Source organism: Dipodomys spectabilis, unplaced genomic scaffold (assembly GCF_019054845.1).
Source record: "Dipodomys spectabilis isolate Male_0828 unplaced genomic scaffold, ASM1905484v1 ptg000505l, whole genome shotgun sequence".
In the NCBI taxonomy this organism is placed as follows: domain Eukaryota; kingdom Metazoa; phylum Chordata; class Mammalia; order Rodentia; family Heteromyidae; genus Dipodomys; species Dipodomys spectabilis.
This window is the reverse complement of record NW_024871182.1, coordinates 2,017,700-2,035,062: the sequence shown is the minus strand read 5'-3', so window position 1 is coordinate 2,035,062 and position 17,363 is coordinate 2,017,700. Positions and strand designations below refer to the sequence as shown.

Genomic DNA, 17,363 nt, shown 5'->3' with positions numbered 1-17,363 from the left:
TCATTTATTCCTTGCTAACAAATAAGTAAAGAATCCCTAATGTTTTAACAGAAACTGTGTAGTTAAAATCTTAACTCTACTTCTTTACACAAAGACTTTGCAACTTCTCATTAATAAAGTTTCCATAAACTCTGAAATGTACATACTTAGTACTTAATGTTTGTTACCATAAATCTTAAATACTTTACAGAAAAGTTTTATACCTGCCAAACAGTCCTATTTTTGACATATATAAGCAAAATCCCAAAATTAAGCATGTTTAAAACATTAAAACTTTTAACAAAACTTAACAGTTGCTGCAATTCTTCCACCTACACATCTCTTGAACTACAAATATCTGGAATTATTTTCTTTTTGGCATGTCTATCTTGATTTTATTCTTAAATGTGTGCTTATGTAAGAAATACTTGATTCTAAAATTTCACAACTATTCTTTTGAACTTGCTTTTTGTTGAATTGTCTAGCTTAATAAAATCAATAAAATTATACTTTATATATAAAAAATGTTCTGTGCTCAATTTAGCATCACATACACAAACATTGGATTGATACAGAGAAGATTAGCATGCACCCTGTACAAGGATGACATGCAAATTCTTGGAGCGTTCCATATTTTTACAACAACAGATGCTGAAAGGTATGTGGCCACAAAGGAACCGTACTGCATTCTGGGTGGGAGTGTAAACTTGTTCAACTACTTTGGAAAGCAGTATGGAGGTTCCTCAGAAGACTCCACATAAAACTCCCCTATGACACAGTAATCCCACTTTTGGGGATTTACCCAAATGATCATAAACAAGACCATACTAAAACTACCAACACAATGATGGTTATTGCAACATTATTTACGATAGCTAAGATATGGAACCAACCCAGATGCCCCCATTAGATGAATGGATCAAGAAAATGTATATATACACAGTGGAATTCTATGCCTCCATCAGAAAGAATGACATCGCCCAATTTGTTAGGAAATGGAAAAAAAATATTGAGTGAAGTAAGCCAAGTCCAAAGAAACATAGGTCCTATGATTTCCCTTATTTTCAATGACCATTGTATGTCTGGGATAAGCAGAAAAGTTCAAAAGATACGTCCATATAACCAGATAAGTTGATGTTAAAGAAATTGAAGCCCAAGATAGGGACACAAGTGGTTTTTTGTTTCTTGCTATTGTTTCTAACGTACTTATAATGTGTGATGTGATTTATTTTGTTTATTTGTATGTTTCTCCCCACTCTATAACCCCTGTTTTCTCTGTATTTGAAGTTGGTGCACTTACATCTTGTATGTATGCTTCTCTAATTTGGAGAGGGAAAGGGAAAAATGCTCAAATAGGGATACAGGTTGACCCCTTGTAACTATGAGATGCACAAGACACTATGTTGAAAAATGAACTTATAATTTAGGCGGAGGAAGGAAGGGGGAGGGGCGTTTACTTGTGGAGGTGGGAGGGAAGGAATGGTAGGGGAAATATAAAGGAGGAGGTAGCAATGCTTATTAGGAAACGTACTAGTTTCCTTGTTCATGTAAATGTGACCCCTCTGCACAGTATTATTACATTAAAAAACATATAAAAATGTTCTGAGATGGAAGAGTTTATTTCCTCTATTTTACCCATATAATATCGTTAACAAAGAAATTAATGCAGAACACTGGTATGAAGGTAATTTGAATAAATATGTGTGTGTGTGTGTGTGTGTGTGTGTGTGTGTGTGTGTGTGTGTGTGTGCGGCAGCACGCAAGTAAACAGGCACGTGCATGTGAACACATGCCATGCATGTATATTGGCGTGCTCAGAGTTTAAAATCAGGGCTTCAAGGTCTTGCTAGGCCTTTCCTGTCTAGATTGGTGAGCTACTATATAAGCTGCATCTCAATTCGGGTCTCTTTGCTGGTTCATTAAACATTTTGAAAAATAATTTCATGAAGTTTTTTTTGGGGGGGGCCCTGATTGGCTCCCAAGTGTTATCCACAGATTTCAGTCTCCTGAGCAAATATTCAGAGTAGATAGGATTATAGGTGTGACCAGCCAGCACAAGGCTTTTAGAATAATTTTTAAAATAAAAGAAAATTTACTTCATGGGGGCCTGTTTTATCATCTAATTTGAAAGCCTTTTGGAGTGATTATATGTCAATTTAATTCGTTTGGGGATTGTTAAAAGATAGTAAGTGATGATATTTAAAAGTTTTAGCACTTTTTAAAAAAGGAACAGGAACTGTGGGACAGAAGAAATTTGGCTGTCTTTGGACCTCAATTTGTAAGCTCAGCTCTGTGCATGATAACCCAATGTCACCAACACAGTCTGTGTTGAAGACAAAATGTGACAGAAAACAATCACCATGGGCAATATTTGCTATGCTATTATTTCATGGACAATATGAATATTGAATTGAGAGTGCAAGAGAATGGAGAGATTTTACCCACCTTTTTGGTATTGCTGAAAGACTTTTGGAAATTTTGACTCATTTCCTTCCTCACTGTGTGTGACTTTGGGCCATGCACTTACTGCCTTTAACTACAATTTTTCCCAACACTACAATGGTAATAACATTAGCATTATAGAAAATGTTATCTTAAGAATTAAGAGAATAAAACTTGTGAAACCCTTAACATAAACCCATGAATGAGCTTTGAGTTTAGCCAGCATTCTTTTTTAAATACTAAATAGAATGTGATAAGTAGTACAGAAAACATTACATGTAGTGTGAACAACCAGAAGTAATATCTATTGACAATGCTCTGCTTCCAAGGAAGCCAGGTGGATAACTTCTCATGCTGTAAATCAAACTGGTTATCTTATGTCGTGATAGTGTAAAATTATCAGAGACAAAACGATGAAGGAAGGTTGTAGACTGAGGTGAAATCCATATGAAAATGTGCAAAACTGATAAAACATAAAAGTATCTGGGCAGTATGTTGTGTTTTACATCATTTAAGTTACATCGCAAAGATAAGGAAGACCTAGAAGAATGAATTGTCTTTTTGATATTCTATCATAGGTCCTTAGAAGGATGAACACTTTCCTCATTCTTGTAGAGGCATCATCAGATGAGGGGAACTATATTTTTTGTTTGCTTCCTTCCATTTATTCTTCAGTTTGAAATCTGAACTACATGAGACTGAAAGAAACCAAGTGAAAATAATCATGCAGGCTTTGGAAAGAACAAAATAAAATAAATAAAATATATATAGCCTTGTAAAATGTCTATCTAAATTGAGTTATGTAGTCTCAAGCGTTAACAGAAAATGATTTAAGCAACATCATGTTATTAAAAAATTAAAAATGTTAGGAACTGCTTAATTTTTTTCCTTTCTACTACCTTGAATTAATTACTGATTTTCTGTAGAGAGATTAAAGATGAGATTAACAAGAAACTTGATTAAAAATGGACAAAAGTTCTGAATAAACATGTTTTCCAAAAAGCCTTGAAAATCGCCTGTGGATTTACAAATTTGTATTTAACACAACTTCTTTGCTGGCTTAATGCTTTGTGAGCAGACATCATTAGAGAAGTGCAATTCAAAATTACTATGATACTACTTCTTAACTGTTATAACTCATCAAAAATATCCAAGGAACCAGGTGTGGTGGTAAAGGCTCATAATTCCAAGTGATTGGAGGTTGGAGTAAAAGGATTTGAGTCTAAGGCCAGTTTTGGGTACTGCACACAGTAAAAACCTGCCCTTTAAACAAACACAAAAGGTAATAATGTTGGCTGGCGACACTGTGGAGTAAAGCAAATTTTCTACACTCTTGGTCAAAATACAGGTTAGTGTTCCCGTTGTAGAAAGTAGTATGCAGTTTTCTAAAGACATTCAAATTTGAAATATCATCTAACCCACCAATCGTGTGATCATTTCTCTCTGGGTAACTCATAAATATATCTGTAGTTCATTTTTATTCACATTATTCACAACAACAACCAATATATAAATCGAAGTCCAGTGTTCACCTACAAACTAATAAAGCAACTGTGGTACATGCACAAATATCTTTTTCTGTTGAGCCCAAGGTAAGTTTTTTTTATTGTTTTCTTGTTTCCATGTGATTAACCTCTAAATTAGAAATCCAGATATATAATTTAATTTAACCAATACTATTTATTGAGTATAAGGAACTTCTACTCTCTGCATTATTCACACTAAGATCACCAAATATGATGAGTCTGAAATAAATAGTCTCTTTTTGACATATGTTAATATTCTTTACAGGGGCTGGGAAGGTGGCTCAGTGGTAGAGCGCTTGCCTTGCATGCTCGAGGCTCTGGGTTCAATTCCTCAACACCACATAAGCAAAAAGAAAAAAGCCGGAAGTGGCGCTGTGGCTCAAGTGGTAGAGCGCTAGCCTTGAGCTGATGAGCAGAGCGACAGCGCCCAGGCCCAGAGTTCAAGCCCCACGACCGGATCAAAAAAACAAAAAAATATTCTTTACAATGTGAGTGAAATGTTTAAAAAGTATTATTTGTTTTAGCTTACTTGCTCTGAAGACACAGTAAATGATATTATCAATGCTTAAAATGATTTGATTTAAAATTTAGAATTCAGGAAATGGTTTTGACTACTCTGGTTACTGGAGCCTTCACTACAACCTCATGAGACAATTTATATTGATGAAGCAAAAATCTGAAGTTAGACATTTATGAATAAAAAATCGTCACTCTGAATATGTAGAGCTACATATAAAACAGAAAATTTAGCTTCTAAATACCTGAATATGCTAGTACATTTAATTGCAGGGTAAGTACTTGTTCTGAAAGCAGATAAAATTGCACTTATTTTGAAATGTAAACCTAAGTATTTATTTGAATAAAAGACAATGTTTACCAAACATTCAAGAAACAAGATGTACAGTTAACTGTTTTTCATGCCAATTATGTTCTCTAAACTTACTACAAATACTAGATTAGTAAACCTAATTCATTGCTTTGTAGGGAAATAGCAATTCCGTTTCTTAAAACTCATGACAATAACTTTTTCTCAAACAATTGCTAAGTAAATGTTTTATATTTTTTGTCATGAAATCTTATTCGAAAAATTTTTATTCATCAAGTTAAATAATTGGTAAACAATATAAATTATGCATGGACAAAGTTTATCTAACACAAGTTTTTTTTTTCAGAAGAAAGATCATGACTCTCTTAATGAACACTAGAAGGAAGTGTGTTCTTTATTAATTTTTAGTTATTTTGTTAATAGATATTAATTGTCAGAAGTGACAATTCCATAATATATTTAATGTATTTGATTATACTCCCTCTATTTCCATCTCATTACTCCTACCTCCAAAGAACTTCTGTTTGTCACATAAATTACATCTTTATATATGGGCATATAAACTAATTTGGAACATTTAAGCTAAACTGCAAGTTAATTCAAGATGTACAATGAGTTACTAGAATGAATAAAAACCTGAATATTTTTGTTAACTTTTGAATTGAGCTATCATTATTATTATGGTTAGGGTTAGGATCCCAGACAGAATTAGAATTAGGATTAGAGCAATAGAAAATTAGGTTCATCACAGGATGACCCATTGCACCAATGATACTCACAAGACTATATGTTGAAAATGGAGGATGAGACATTGCAACAAAGATACTCACAAGACACTATGTTGAAAATGAAGTTTACACCATGGGGAGGGAGGGGTATGAGAAGTGGGGAGGGACAGTATAGTGGGAGAACAAGAAAGAAGTGGGTAACAATGCTCAACAAGGAATGTACTCCTTACCATACACATGTAACTAATCCCTCTTTAAAGCATCTTTTCAACAAAATAAAATTTTTAAAAAATAATGAAAAATAAAACCTGACAGGAAATAGAAAAACACTTAAAAATTTATGTTCAAAATGCAAGTAAAATTTAGACTGAGCAAGAGTTAGGATAAATATGAAAAAAGTGGCTTGCTATTAACATGATGATTTGGTTATACGTAGGTTTAGGATTAGGCAAGGTGTGCCAGTTAGAGCGGGGTTAAGATGAGAAAAACATGTAAGACATTGTGTAAAACTGCCACACATTTTAAGAAGAATGAATGGCAAGAATGAATGAAATCCAGTCTCTGATACTTTAAACATTCAGATATAATTTGGTTTAAAGTGTGAGATACTTTTTGTTCCGGTTAGGGTTAGGGAAGGATAAGCTTTAAGGTAAATTTTAGTTTTCCAATAAGAAGTAGAAGCCCAAAAAATGTGCGATTGAATAGAATCTTGACAATTTTCCTTACATTAACCATTTGGTGTTAAATCAGAAGGTGATTTGGATTAGGTTTCTGGTTAACCGGAGTTGAGGATAGAGTAAAGAAATTGGTTAAACTAGTGGCTCACGCCTATTATCCTAGCTACTCAGGAAGCTGTTTTCTGAGGATCGCAGTTCAAAGGTAGCCCAGGCAGGAAAGTCCATGAGACTTTTATCTCAAATTAACCACCATAAAACACAAAAGCGGTGATGTGACTCAATTGGTAAAATGCACACCTTGAGCTAAAGAACTCAGGGATCATGCCCTGGCCCAGAGTGCAAGCCCCACGACCAACAAAAAGAAAATAAAAAGAAATGTTAAATATTAAGTAAAGCTGAAACATTTTTTTAGGAATTCTAGGAATTCAGGAAAAGCTGGGATAATGGATGTACAATGTATTTCATAAAATCAGGATTTGAGATCAATGGGTATAATGATTCCTGTTATGGAACAAAATACATTCAGAGTTAAGAGTGAAAAATCTGTAGGGTTTACAGATAACCTGCAATTTATTTCAAGAATTACCAGTGGAATTTCAGTTAGGATTGCACAAAATGAGCATTTTTCATAAATTTTAGAATTGGGATACGATTAGTGTCAAGTTTGTGGTTAGGATTCCAGCCATGGTTAGGCTTAGAGTGAAGGAGGAAAATAATGAGGGTCAAAATGAAGGTAAATTTTAATATAAGCCTGGTATGTATTAGAATGAATGTAAACTAGAGTATTGCTATTAATATTAGAATCTACTTAGAATTAGGCTGATGGTTCCTCTCAATGTTCCAGTTAAGAAAGATGAAGTTTAGGGTTAGAAAATGACTAAGATATTGGAAAAATTGAAACCTATGTTTGGAAGGATGAGTGAAAACTAGTGTACTTGTGTTAGTGTTAGTATTATCATATAATTCGGATTAAGATTAGGGTCAGTATTTTCTTCTGATTATATTTACTGTTACAAATAAGAAAGCTTTTATTATAAAATTGTGTTCACTAACATGTAGAAGCAAATATATGAGGCTGAATAGTAACTATAACATTATTATTATATTTATTTCTCAGTGATCATTCTTGTAGTGGTTAATGAGAGTTTTCCAGCCAGGTTTAGGTTGAGAGTTAGCGTTAAATAATGCACTAGATGTTAAGTAAATCTGAAACTGTTTTCAGATACAGTGGATCAGGAAAAGGTAGAATTAATGGAAACTACAGTATTTTTCCTGGTAAGAGAATGTGAGGACAAGCAATATAATGGCTCATGTTAGGGAACAAGATAATTTTCGAGGTAGAGAAAATTTGTGGGAATTAGGGCAAACTGAAACTCATTTCCAGAGTGAAAACTGGAGTATTCATTAGAATGATTAAAAACTAGAGTATTTTTCTTAAACATTAGAATTGGATTAACATTAGGGTGAAAGTTAGGATTTAGTTCCAGCTAGGCTTAGTGTAAACATTAGGGAAATGGAAAATTTAGGGTCAAACAAAGTAAATCTTGGAATAACATGTAGAGTTACAATTGGGATGAATGTGAAATAGAAAACTGCTAATAATATTAAGATTAGAATGTGATTAGGGTGAGGGTTAGGGTTAGGGTTACAATAAAGACAAGATGAGTGAAATACAAACTATCTTTAGAAAGATGAGTTGAATTGAAGATAGGATGAATAAAAACTAATGTATTTGTGTGGCTTTTAGACTCCAAAGGCCATTAGTTCTCGGTTTAGGTTTACTTTCCTAATTCAGTTTAGGATTAGGGTTAGGGAATGGTAAGCTTTAAGGTAAAACTGAGTTTCTACTAAAACTTTCAAGTAAACTAAGTGAGAAATTTAACAAAAATTACAGAGTTTCCCTAATTTTCCTATTCAGGGTTCAATAGTGTTAAATTTAGAGTTAGGTTTCTAGTAAGGTTTAGATATATAGTTAGGGTTTGGAAGTAGAGTAGATTTTAAGTAAACTCACAGCTTCTTTTTGGATATACAGGAGTTCAGTAAAAGTTAAGATCAATGGAAACTATGGTATTTTTCATGATATGAGGATTTGAGGTTAATGATTCCTAATAGGGAACAAGATAGATTTCAGAGTCCAAGTTAGGGAATTTGTAGGATTTGGAGCAAATTGAAAAGCATTTCAAAGACAATGGGTATCTGTAAGGATGTATCTAAACTCGAGTAATTTCCATTAATTTTAGGATTGGGTTACTATTATCATCAAGGTTACTCTTAGGGTTCTGACCAGGATTAGAGTTAAGATTAGGGAAATGGAAGGTTGAGAACTTGAGTGACTTACTTCATTTTTGTATATATACGCACTATTCTAAGGCTTTAACTCAAGGCTTGGGTTCTGTTCCTGAGCTTTATGCTGTAGGCTATGAGCCACGAATCCACTTCCAGGTTTCTTTGGCAGTGAATTGGAATCGCACAGACTTTACTATGCAAGCTGATACTGAACTGAGATCCCCAGATCTCTGCCTTCTGATTAAAGTTAGAATTAAAGGCATAAGCTACCAGTGCCCAGGAAAGTGCTTGACTTTTATTGATTGTTTTTACTTATGTTCGAGATCAAGACTTGAATTCAATATCTGAGAGCTTTGGTCATGTGGTAGCCAATGCCACTTGAGCCATATCTCCTAAAATGATTATTTTAAATACCTGGAAATCATTAAATTTTCTTCAGATAATAGGCATCATTACTGTTGTTCTAATACTCATCCTAACAAAAAAAGATGTATAGACCCTAGAGATGATCTAAGCACATTCTCATGCTTTGCTTCTAATAGCATAACATTTTAGGAACATGATTTTTAATCATTATTTTGAGTTATCATTAAATAAAGCAGTTAATGCATACAGTATACTTTGATCAATGCCAACCCTTCCAACATTTTCATCCATCCCTCCTCTATGAATATCTTCCTTCACTTTTCTTAATTTTGTAGGAAATTTACTGGATTCCTCTCTGCACTTCTTCCAATTCCTCTTGTTCATTCTACCTTTTCTCCCTTCACCTCTCTTTTGACTACCTACTTATTTATTATCCATCAACTCTACTCCTAGGCATTTACCTGCAAGTTTACAAACCAGGATATAGTTAAAGTTTCAGCACAATCATGCTTACTGAATCAGCCCAGATACCTCCTCAAGTGAGAAATGAATAAAGAAAATGTAATACACACACACACACACACACACACACACACACACACACACACACACACACTGGAAATTCTACTTACTCACCAGAAAGAATATTGAACCATTTGTATCTCTCATCTCTCATTTCTCTCATTTTTCTGCCTGGTATCCCATTGTCGCCTTACTGTGCCTGTACTGCAGTAACTAACCCATACAAACTGATGTAAAAGATTTTCAGGGTTATTGGCTAGCCATAGATTCCTGAATATGAGTTCTTTGCTCCTTCTCTTTTTCTATTCATGCCTTTGAGTAGTGATTATGCAGATTCATTTGTACCATTTGCTACAGAGAAAAGAGATGAACTACTTGGACATATATTTACATACATGTATATACATACATACATGGATATACGCATTTTATGTTTTCAAGAATTTGGAGCTAACAAAAATCACATGCATTATCCTTCCTTTTCAATTCTTTCAAAGCCTAAATAACTTTGTCTCTTTTGAATACCTAATTTTAAACAGAATGTCACCATCTCTGATGTCAGTGGCCTTGAAAATAGATGTTCAAATAAGACAAACTTATTTAGGCTTTTTGGTGGAAGAGAGGAGTATTACTAGAGTTCTATCCAGGAGTTCTCTGCTTGCTAGACAGGACTTTGCTTCTATAACACCAAGCAACTCAACCACTTTTGCCATACTTCTAGTCCATAGTATTTGCTTGAGGTCTTGAACTTTTTGCACAGGTGTGATCTTAGATTGACTGAGACTTTGTTACCTATGCCTCTCAATAAGTAGCTAGGATTTCAGATGTGAATCACGATGGCTAGCTCATTTGTTGAGATGGGAGATGGCTGTCTTGGCAATTATTTCTGTGGCCTGGCCTCAGACCACGATCCTTGTCATTTCTTCTTCCCAATCAGCTGGGATTACAGAATTGGACTACTATGCTTGGTACATGACACCTTCTTTTTTTTAAAGAGGATTTTATTGTAAAACTACTGTATAATGGGGTTATAGTTACTTGAGCAATGTAATGAGCGCATTTTCTATCAAGCATTGTTACCTCCTCCTCTGTTTTTCCCCTAACACCCTTCCCTCCCACCTCCACAACTTCAATCCGCCTCTCCCTTCTTCCCCGCTTCCCTGCCTAAATTGTAATCATCTTTTCTCAACCGAGTCTCTTATGCATGTCATTGTTACAATGGGTCGGCTTGTGTCCCTATTTAAACATTTTGTTTTTTCCCTTCTCCTCCCCAAGCTAGGGAAATGTGTATACAAGATGCGGGGCACCGATTTCAAATATAGTGAAAACAGGGGTTATTCTGTGGGGGAGGAACATACAAAGAAACAAAAAAAATCACATGTTTGATTATAAACCTTTATCTTGGGGTTCATTTCGCTTCACATCATCTTATCTGATCATATATACATAGCTTTTGAACTTTTATCCTTGTCCCAGGCATACACTAGTTATTGCAAATAAGGAAACCTTAGGACCTATGTTTCTTTGGGTCTGGATTACTTCATGTAATATAACTTTTTCCAAGACTCCACTTAGATCTCCTATGACCCAGCAATCCCACTTTGGGGCATTTACCAAATGATCACAAACAAATCCATACTAAGCTACCAGCACAACGATTTTTATTGCAACATTATTTAACATAGCTCATATATGGAACCAACCCAGGGGCCCCTCAGTAGATGAACTGATCATGAAAATGTGTTATATATACACAATGGAATCCTATGCCACATTAGAAAGAAATTATGAAATGGAAAGACTTGGAAAAATTATATTAAGTGAAATAAGCCAGGCCCAAAGAAACATATGTCCCATGGTTTCCCTTATTTGAAATAACTAGTATATGTCTGAGACAAGTAGAAACTGTCAGATAAGTTGATTTGAGGCGAAATGAACCCCAAGATAAGGCTTCAAACGTCTTTTTTTTCTTTTGCTTGTTTCTAATATATTTATAAGAAGATTATTTTTTTGTTGCTTTGTATGGCCTTCCTCCATGGTATAACCCCTGTTTTCACTATATTTGATGTTTATATAATTTGTGGAGGGGAAGGGAAAACCAAATTGTTTAAATAGGGATATAGGTGGACCCATTGCAACCATGAGATGTTCAAGACATTATGTCAAAAAGAACTTTACTACTTTACCTTGGGGTGGGGGGACACGGGGTGGGGGCAGATGGAAAGGGATGGGAAGGGGAAATAAAGGAGAAGGCAATTCTTGATAAGAAATGTACTCATTACATTGCCCATGTAATTGCAAACCCTCTGTACGGTATTTTCCCAATAAAAAAAGAGAAAATGTGATGTATATGTATATTTATGTATATATATATATGTATATGTATATATACGCGTGTGTGTGTATATATGTAATGGAATTCTATGCCTCTGTCAGAAAAATGACATCGCTCATTTGTAAGGAAATAGAAAGATGTGAAAAAAATTATATTAAGTGAAATATACCAGGCCCAAATAAACATAGGTGCCTTGTTTCCTTTACTTCCTTTCCTTGTAGTAACTAGTACATGGTACCATATGACCATATAAGATGATGTTAATTGAAATGAACCCCAAGATAGGGAGACAACTGATTTTTTAATCCATGAGATTCTTATCTCTATATAATCCCCAAAATAAAGTTGGAAGGGGAGCTTCAGTTCATGTATAGAGCACCACCTATTAGGGAAAAAGCTTAAGTGAGAAGGTAAGATCCTGAGTTTAAACCAAAATATCAGCTCTTAAAATAGTTGATTTCTTTTCCTTGAGGTTTTTATTAAATTGCTCGAAAATAATCAACATTGAATTTATGTTTAACACTACTATTAAAATCCAGTTATATTTATTGATGTTATTCTTTGTTTTCCTAAATTTTACTTACACGTTAATATCCAGTAATGGGAAGAGGTGACTATTGTTTCACAAGTTTTTATGGCAGTTGAATATGTGTATGATAGATGCATACAAGGAATTTGGACTGAAAATAGATATGTGCAAGCTCTTTACATAAAGAAATGATAGTTGAAGAAGCTGTGGGCATGTATGAAATAAACTAAAGAAACAGCAAGGAAAGATATGGTATGATTCTGGAAAACACACAATTTTGAAAGAAAAAAAACAAGTAAAATATGTAGCTTTAGTAAGAACTTTGTAACACACACACATTTTATTCCTTATTTCTACTGTAAGGCATTTCAGTAAAGTTTATTTTACAAAGTTAAACATGATTGACAATTAATATTAACAGGCTTCTGTGTCAGGTAAGCAACTATTCTAGCCAGTTGCCAGGGGTTCATGCTTATAATCCTAGCTACTCAGAGGGCTGAGAACTCTAGATCCTAGTTCAAAGCCAAGTTGAAGAGGAAAGTTGGTGAGACTTTTCTGTTCAATTAACCACGAGATAAGTGGAAGCCTCACTGTGGCTCAAAGTGCACGCACTAGCCTTGAGTAATAAATCTCAGAGACAGAACCTAGGCCCAGAGATTTAGCTCTCTGAAATTATTCTTAAAATACTTGTTCTCAGGATTCCTTTAACTTGTCTGGAAGAATGTTTTAAACTTAGGGATTTTTTATTTCATGTTATCATCATTGATTTTTAGGATGTGCAGAGAAAAATTATTTATAGTCAGAACTGGTTTATATTGCTTTGTATTACACATTCCCTCTACACCAGAGATCAGCTGGAAAGCAGATGGCCAAATCCTGGTGGTTGGCAATGAAGATACATATGTGTTCTTTGAGCAAAGAAACAAACTTATGAAATGGTAGCCTTTATATATAACACCTTAATAGTAACAATAAAATTAATGTTATTACTATTATTACTTTTTGTCATTTGTGGTGTTTGAACTCTGGGTCTGGTCATTGTCCCTCAGCTCTTCAGCTCAATTCTAGCATTCTACCACTTGAACAACAGTGCCACTTCACATTTTCTGAACCTTTAATTGGAGATAAGGGTCTCACAGACTTTCCTCCCTGGACTGGCTTTGAACAGAGCCTTTCAGTTCTCAGACTCTTTAGTAGCTAGAATTACAGGTGTGAGCCACTGGGCCCCGGCAGTAAAATTATTTTGGAAAAGATAAAAACCCAGATTGTATCCTTAAAAAATTACAATCTAGAAAGCGTATCTGTAATGTTAGTTGTGTCAAGTCACCATAGGCAGCAATCATTTTTAGATCTCACTATGTCTTATCTAATGCCAGATAATATTTCATTAATTTATTTTACTTTTTCCTAACAAAGTTCATCATGAATGGCTACAGCAAAATTTTCTAGTGAGCATCAACAATTCTTCAACATATTTATTTCAACAAACAACATTTTGCATTTAGTTGTTGTTGTTGTTTAATTTTGCCGGCGGTGGGGCTTGAAATTAGGGCCTGGGCCCTCTCCCTGAGCTTCTTTGATCCAGACTAGCACTCTACCAATTGAGCCACAGTACCAATTCCAATTTTTCTGCTTATGTCAATCTGAGGAATCAAATCAAGTGCTTCATGCATGTGAGGCCAGCTCTCTACCACTAACCACATTCCCAGTTATTGGGACTTTTGTTGTTGTTTTAAGATAGCATTTTACTATGTGTCCTTCTGTTGGCCTAAAACATAGGCTGGTCTCAAGCTAACTTCTAAATCATCCTCTCAAGTTCAGAGATTACAAACATTGACCACCATATTCTGCTCAGGATTCTTGGTGAGAGAATACTCTTTCTGATATAGAAAGAGTTATTCTGTCTTCCTTGGGCTCAATGGATTTTGCATTCAGCATTTTAATCACATTCTGTCGTGGTGTGTTTCCACTTCTAGATCAATAGAAATATTTCAGGTTCTGAACTTGAAGCTGATCCCTGCCATCCAGCAACATCACATTCTTGTGAATAGCACTAGCTGGCCTCATGAGCATAGCAGCCAGCTGGAGCTCAGCTATCTGATGGCTTGGGCTCCAACAATGCAATCATTTCTGTGCACAGACTGAAAACTGTCATAGGTAATTTTGATTTATTCCATTCTATTATCAGCTAAATTCTATTCTCAGCTTTGTATGCTTTAAAATCTCTTAAATATTAATTACTATTTTCCTACATTCTCAAAAGTAACATCTATGTCTTACTCTAAAATTCATTCAAGCATGCAAAAATATTAATGTAGTTGCTGTCGACCAATGGCTCATATTTTAAAACCTGGCTACTTTAGAGGAAAAATCGGAGGATCCTGGTTTAAAGCAGACTATGCAGAAAAATCTGAAACATTTCTCCAATTGAGAAACCAAAATCCTGAAGCTTTTCAACTTTTCTGCTTATCCAAGACATATACTAGTTATTGCAAATAAGGGATACCATGGGACCTATGTTTTTTTGGACTTGGCTTACATCAGTTAATATAATTTTTTCCAAGTCTTTCCATTTCCTAACAAATTGGGCGATGTCATTCTTTCTGATGGAGGCATAGAATTAATATATAGACATATATATATGTATATATATAGTATATGTGTGAGTGTGTGTGTGTACACACATATACACACAGAACATTTTCCTTTTTTGTTTTTTAGAGCAACTTAGTTTTCCACCTTCATCATTTTTTCAAATGTTTTTATTGTGATTAAGTGGTTACATAAGTTCCCAAATTTCACAATATTGTGGGATAGTGATGCTTAGTTAAAGTCACAAACACATTCTAACTTTGATGGAGCAAATTGTCTATTATGGTCTACAACATTTATGAGTTCTATGAGCTTTGCAAAAGAGTTATTTCTTCTATATGCATACTTCTTTGTTTTGAAATATGTATATTTTTTTGTTTTGTAAAACGTCAGCTGTTCCCTCTTTCCCACTTGTTCCCTCCCTCCCTGCAGTGACATGGAGTTGCTTTGTTCATTTTGGTCAATGTCCAGTGCAGCTGATGGATCCCGCTGGTGTATGTTTTTCCCTGATTCCCTCTAGTCCTGTGTCATCCTCCTGGTTTCCTTTCAGTGTGCACATATGATCAGCAGAATGGGGTTATTTAGTAGTGATTCGATCAGATGAGTGGAAGTTCTTGGTTTCTTAAGTGTTGTTAATTTTGTCATATCACCTTACATTTTGGATTTAACATCCACTTATCATGGAGACCATGTGCCGTTCGTCTATTGCTTTTGGCTTACCTCGCTCAACATAATTTCCTGTAACTTGATTGATTTCCCTGCTAAAGCCATTATTTTGTCCTTTCTAATGACTGGAAAATATTCCGTTGTGTGTAGTTACCACAGCTTTTGGATCTATTCATCTCTGGTGGGACATACGGGTTGTTTTCATATCCTGGCTATTGTGAACAGTGCTGCAATAAACATGGAGGTGCATGTGTCATTGAATATTGGTAACTGTTGTTCAGGATAGATGCCTAGAATTAGTATGAGTAGGCCATAAGGAAGGTCAATATTTAGCTTTCTGAGGACTCACTAGACTGCTTTCCAAAGTGGTTGTGTAAGTGTACATTCACACACACACACACACACACACACACACACACACACACACAGAATGTTTTCTTGATCATTCTTCTACTGAGGGGCATCGGGGTTGGTTTCATATCTTAGCTATGGCAAATAATGCTACAATGAACATTGTTGTGGTGGTAGTTTTAGTATGGACTTGTTTGTGATCATTTAGGGGAATGCCCAAAAGTGGGATTGCTGTGTAATAGGGGAGCTCTATGTGGAGTCTTTTGAGGAAACTCCAAACTGCTTTCCAAAGTGGATGAACAAGTTTACACTCCCACCAAGAATGCAGTAGGCTTCCCTTCTGGCCACATCCCTTCCAGCATCTGTTGTTGTAAAAATATGGAACGATTCACTAATTTGTGTGTCATCCTTGTGCAGGGATGTTAATCTTCTCTGTATGTTCCAATTTTATTGTATGTGCAGCCAGATTGAGCACAGAACATTTTTATATATATAAAGTGTAATTGATTTTCTTAAACTAGACAATTCAACAAAAAGTAAGAATTTTGAAATTTTAGAAACATTTATTTCTTACATAAGCATACATTTAAGAATAAAGTCAAGATTGACATGTCAAAAACAAAATAATTCCAGGTATTTGTTGTTCATGAGATGTATAGGAGGAGGAATTCAATTATTCTACACAAGGCACCTGTCATAGTGATCATTGAAGCAAATGTTAATGTTTGTTATAACTTTTAATGTATTAAATATGTTTAATTTTAGGATTTGCTTACATATGACAAAATTAAGACTGTTTGGCAGGTCATAAAATTTTTCAATAAAGTATATAATATTTCTAGTAGCAAGTAATAGTGAGTATGTACATTTCAGAGTTTATAGAAACTTTACTAATGAGAAGTAGCAAAGACTGTTTAAAGAAGCAGAGTGAAGAGTTAAGATTTAAAGTACACAGTTTCTGTTAAATCTTTAGGGCTCCCTTAAGTTATATGTTCGTGATGAACAAATAATGATATAAGCCACATACAAATGATGAGATGAACTATAAATAGTAATCTTAGTGGGTAAATTTAAAGGCTACTCATAGCATTATCCAATTTTAAATGTACAGGAATATGAGAAAATAGTAAAATCTACTATGTACACTTCAAAAACTGAAAACCCTGGTAATTGTTTTGTTTTTTATTTTAGTAATCATTAATATTTAATTATTTTTTCTTTATTTATAGCATTTTTTCCTCGTGATTAAGAGGTACTTTGAGAATATTATTGGGATAGCCACAATATTTTTCATAGGAGCATGTGAATTTACAAAGAGGAAAACTAAAAACAAAATATTGATTAAAAATTTTATCAAGTAGAGTCTGAATCAGGAGTGTTGATAAATGTCCACACCTAAAATCTTAACCCTAGGCTGAAGTAGTGGTATTACAGAATTGAGGTCACAAAATTGAGAAACTGTGTTGTGTTTTGTTTTTTTGCTTTGGTTTTGTTGGTTATGGGGCTTGAACGCTGGGTCTTGGGTACTGTCCCTCAGC

General features: G+C 34.5%; 2 non-coding genes across 2 annotated transcripts; one reads left to right on the top strand and one right to left on the bottom strand.

Moving 5' to 3' along the window:
• The first annotated feature begins 510 nt into the window (after positions 1–510).
• Positions 511–617, top strand: LOC122099197. Its single transcript, XR_006145867.1, has one exon. It is a non-coding gene; the product is annotated as a U6 spliceosomal RNA (small nuclear RNA).
• A 15,580-nt stretch (positions 618–16,197) lies between these two features.
• LOC122099198 lies at positions 16,198–16,300 on the bottom strand. Its single transcript, XR_006145868.1, has one exon. It is a non-coding gene; the product is annotated as a U6 spliceosomal RNA (small nuclear RNA).
• Between the last annotated feature and the right edge of the window lie 1,063 nt (positions 16,301–17,363).